We start from the raw sequence: 5,281 nt of genomic DNA on the forward strand, positions 1-5,281 counted from the left end.
CGAGAAATTTCAAGTGAAATTAACCAGTATTCTGTGGCAAGCATCCTATGTCGGCTTGTAGAAATAGTGACAAGGAGTTGGCCATGCCGAGCAACTTGTTGCCCTCAACAAATCCAGTAATAGGCCAAGCGTGTCACCTTGAGATACTGAAAAACCGGCCCTTGGCCCTGCCTTAAGGTACTCAGGAGAAGCCATGCTTCAGATAACTATGTCTGGCCTCATTGCCAACACATACTATTGACGACAGATGTCATCGTGAAGAGAGTCAATTGTGTCGATCATGCATAGACAATGGACCTTGTCCAATTGTACTTTTTATTGAAGAGTAGAAAAATACTTATATGCATACCTGCGGAACTTGATTATTGAAAGCAAAGAGACTCCTATTTGTGTTGCAGGCTGTGATAAATGGTTGGCCATGCCGAGCACTTTTGCCTGCTGCGCCAATGAAAGATAGGCGAGAAAGAATTTTCATGACAAACTATAGGCCTTGCCTATACTTGCCGCACCGTAACTAGAAATCGTCCTATGCACCTCCATGAAATGGTCATACCATACAATTGTAAAAATGGTCCCCAATGAATATGCTCCTAGCATACTCCAAATGCTAGCAGGACAAAAATGAAAGCCTTGTAAGTATATACATGCCATGCATGATAAAAAGTCGCAAGGGTTAACTCTAGAGTGGTGTACTCACCACCACAGTGGTGTATGCACATAATGAGCCTTGCTCAATGATCAGAACAACATGTTGAAGACCAAGTGAGCCGTGCTCAAGCATACAAGGAATAGCTGCACACTGAGAATGAATCAAACAAGAAAAGTGCAACAAATCGTCATACCTTTTCTTTGAACGTCAGCGACGAATATTATTCATGTCGTCATCGTTGCAGCTTCTTGAATGTAGGAGAGATCAAAAAGTATAATTATCAGTCGGCCTTGCCAAATACCGTAATCGAATATGTTAGAGACTCTACTTGAATTGCCTTTGTAGCAACAATCAACCTCTGACGCGCGTGTGGGGTCAAGGAATTGTGTACCCAAGCCATGCTTGATTTTGATCTTCAACCGAAACATTAATGTTGTGCAAACAAAATATGCCGCAAAATTTAGTGCGTACCTGCTGAATCACATGAATCGACTTGCTATGTTGTTAAACTCCTGCATGATGCATGAGCACGCATGCCATGCTTTTCGTATCATGGTGGTGTATAGCTTCCATCAAAGTGCTAAAGAGCCTCGAATCAGCATCCGCTAGTGATGTCGGGCATTCGTTTGGCAATCCATGGTGAAGGTAGAAACCGTGTTTCCATAGCCTCATGGTGAACTGGAAGCCTTGCTTCCCTAGCACTTCTGCATGCATGCCTTGGAAAAACCACCGTTGCCTCTCTTCGAGACACTCATGCATCGTAGCAAACCGGTCAGTTAGTCCGTGAATGGCCCTTACGGAGCATTGCGTGCAGCCATGGATCCTTGAATCGTTGCATGCAACCTTGGGTGGCCCGCCTTCTCCGGGACCCCTTTGGCACCCCATGTGTGGGACAAGGCCCTAGGAGTGCCCCATGGGCACCCTAGGCGCCCACACCATGGCCAACCCCTAAACAAAGTAAAAAAAATAAACTTAAAGAAATAACCTTCAGCGATGGCGGCTCTATAAACTGCCCAGGGAAAAACTCCAACATGCCGATCCATGCGCTGCTCCAGCCACCTCCATCATGTGACGAAAAACCCCCCTCAGACCAGGGCGAAGCTGCAGAAAGCATGCAGGTCCGATTTCATGCATGTTGAACATCTCGACTTTGTGCATAGAAGCGGTCTATCCCACGTGGAGTTCGGTCCCGAGCTCTGTGTAGATCTCCGATCACAAGAATGAGAGAGAGAGAGAGAGAGAGAGAGAGAGAGAGAGAGAGAGAGAGAGAGAGAGAGAGAGAGAGAGCATCCATAAAGGCATGCAAAGCCATGCATTGACATGCACAATCACCATCTCCGTCTGCTTTGCTGGCCCTTCCTCTCCACCTTGCTTTGATACCAATGTAAGAAACTAGGCAACTAGGCTCTACTGGATCCTCCTCCCAACCTCCCTTTATAGGTGGGCTCCTAGCCCCTTGCCCTAGCCGGATCCCCTGTCCACACTGCCTAGCCCGGCCCTTGGCCGTAGTCCTTGCCTAGCCTAGTCCTTAGGGTACAGGACCCGTGTCTTGATAGAGCGAGAGAGAGAGAGTGTGTGTGTGCTACAGAAGCTATAGTGGTCGGAATCGCAAACGAAGAGCAGCAGTGTGTTGCCCACGAGGAGAGCTACGCGTTGATGCTTACATCATGCGTGCTCGTTTGTGTTTTGGCAGATTCACTCGCGAGCTACCGCGAGCTACTTTTGGAGTTTCGGTGAGTAACTGTTGTCCGTTTTTTCATTTCAGCATATCACGCAATTAGAGCGAGTAGAGCTACACATTAGGCACTTTAGTTTCAGAAACGTCGACCTGCAAAAATCGGCCAGACATCCTACACGATTTCTACACGGAGGGTATTGGGTAGGTTTTTTTGGTCACGGACCTTAGGGAGAGTGGCCTATTGGTGTTGATAGGATATCCCTCAAGTTTCGTAATGTTTCGAGAACGTCTAATGGGCTTTTGGCTTGCGGTAGCATCATAGGAGACTCTCGCATTCATAGAACCGATGGCATGTAGATTTGATATCTTTGTAGGAAGTAGTCATTAGTCGGTCGAGTAGAGGTTGACACCCTTTGCTTGCTTCCACGCGCCTGCGGGTTGAGCTCTGTCCTCAGTTGACATTATATGTTAGGTGATTTCTCGCTATGCTGACGTCCGTCGCGGCGTATCCGTCCAATAGGCTCTTAGCCTGTTTGGCTCATAGTCCTTATGCAAAATAGTGTTCAATCGACGAACCAATGAAGACTAATTTGAGTAGCATCTTAGCCATGTGGTAGGTGTGAGTTAGAGCACCTTGGCTCAAGCTGACTCACGAGCAAAACATGTATCAAAAGCTTCTTAGAAGATTTTCATTTTTTCCTTAAAGAGAGAGATAGAGAGTATGCTGGGCTGAGGAACTTTCCTTAAGTTACTGCCTTGTATGTACTGCGCCCATGCTTGTGTGCATCTTATGCGTAGCGTGCAGCTTATTCAATAAGTGTGCCACAATGTGACTGGATAACGCTCGCATCGCGAGAGGTAACACAAGTCACATCTTGCCTCACCTATCGTGTAGGGGATTGTGACTGTACGAAAATGACTTAACAATGGCTTGTTTCCTGTGAGTGAAGTCTTAAGTCTTAGATTTGGATTCCTTGTAGTGTTGTTGTGTGTTGACAACAACCAAAAAGCATGTCGAAAGACTCCAGAAGTTCCCTCGTCTTTGACATAGTATCTGGTGTTATAGCGGAAGCGTAATTTATGAGGCAGTGGAGTTGAGTCAACTTGACCAACATGCCTTGCATGCAAAATTGTAAGCCCTTGGCTACTATGATAGCCTCAAGCATGAGAGCCGAAGCTGTAAGTGCAGTGCACCGTTTGCATTGGTAGTGATGCATCATAACCGTGATGTCGATGGTGTCAAAGAACTTTGCGTTACACCATCGACAATATTTTCCAAATGAAATGTGTAAACATGAAAAAAGAAACAAAACTGAAAGTGGTCTAACCTGGCCATCCTGCCGTAACCAGTTGCCTAGAGATGTCGGAAGAAAAACTCACTCCAAAACGTCTCATAGCCATATCTGTACAGATGACTTTGTATGTCCTATACCCCTGTCCGGTACGTGATGAAATAACCTACAATATGAATTAACCTGCAAACACATTGCCTATGTCTTCGCAATTTTGTATGCTCATAGCATATGCCAAACGCGCGAAGTCGCCACATACCCAAGCTTCACACATGAACCAACTCTCCAACATAAGGAGTAAGAGACATAGCGCCTAGCCTAGTCTCATATTGGACAAGCCTTATGTGTCTAACCTGAGTCATGCCCTGCACAAGTAGGTAGCACAATCTAGTGTGCTTGCATCAAACATGCCATGCATGTGATGCATGCTTTGACGCCTTGCATACCTCAAGCTTTGCTTGATAACTGCCTTTGAAACATGTGTGTATGCCTTGCACACCTTCATGATCTCCTAGGCATGCATACTGCTGCGTAGGCAAACATGGTGCCTGCTAGGCACACTTTTTCTGCCTCCAAGACATAGGGATTACGTCGAGGATGGCCCTATCACCGGTTATGCATAAGGGGTAAGCAATTCAACAACACACTCTACAGATATGACACATGCATTGATCGAGTAGACTAGAGTATATGCAACTACTAAGGACATCCCCGCATCATGCTACCAAAGCCATACCCTCCTCAAGAACACATGGTTATGCCCCCTCCACGGGAGCCATGTCCATGTCTGACATGTAGGGTAGAAGCCGTGACACACATGCAGTGTATTCCGAAGGAATGTGACACACACATCCATCTACTACGACCCAACCAAGTGTTCTACCGTAAGCATACCATATCAAGCATACAAGGTCGTATGCCTTCTCTAAGGGCATTCCATGTCGTGCATGATATCAAAACATCTAATGTACACTGTACTTGCAGTCTTGTGCAAAGTTTGTGTACCCCAAGCAACACATAACCGTCTCTACGACTACTCAAGCATAACTGCTTAGTCAAATGCATACGAGCAAGAAGAAAACATAACTTTAAAAATTTACCTTGGCTTCTAGTCCCTCAGCCTCAGGTTTCCTCCTGCAATCAAGCATGTCGGAGCGTGTGTATATGAGCTCCGCAGACCTGTGCCACCTTTGGATGCTGCCATTGCCCCATGCATGCATCTATGCATAGCAATATCCTTGACGTTCCATATGTGCATGCGACATCTTGGCATGTGAGCTCGTCCCGCAATCCAAACAGTCCGCTCGAAGAGCCTACGACGTCTCCCGGCCCCGTTCCCAGAGCCTGCAAGTCCTCGGATGCTTGCCTCTAGTCCTCCGGTGCTTAGCGTTGGGCCTTGCCCGTGTGTGACCGCCCTTGCATGGCCAAGTTTAGGGATTAAATAAAAATAACATGTAGCTTGCATGGCGAGTATAGCGGTAGTAGACTGCGCGTTCCAAAAAACCGACGGGGCCGTCGATACAGACCATACCCGGGCACGTCCCTGTGACGAAAGTTACCCCCCACGGCAAGGCAAAGCCATCCCCATCCTCTGCGTTCAGATCCGAGCAGGTCGACTTCAGCTTCGTCTTGTGTGCAAGGGTCGCTTCGCGCGGCCTGCAT

At 47.0% G+C, this 5,281-nt stretch overlaps 1 pseudogene; it reads right to left on the minus strand.

The window, feature by feature from the left end:
• Positions 1-1,153: 1,153 nt before the first annotated feature.
• On the minus strand, positions 1,154-1,763 carry LOC147432904 (uncharacterized; annotated as a pseudogene).
• Between the last annotated feature and the right edge of the window lie 3,518 nt (positions 1,764-5,281).

This window comes from Adiantum capillus-veneris, chromosome 20, assembly GCF_014529385.1.
Source record: "Adiantum capillus-veneris isolate H3 chromosome 20, ASM1452938v2, whole genome shotgun sequence".
NCBI classification, from domain to species: domain Eukaryota; kingdom Viridiplantae; phylum Streptophyta; class Polypodiopsida; order Polypodiales; family Pteridaceae; genus Adiantum; species Adiantum capillus-veneris.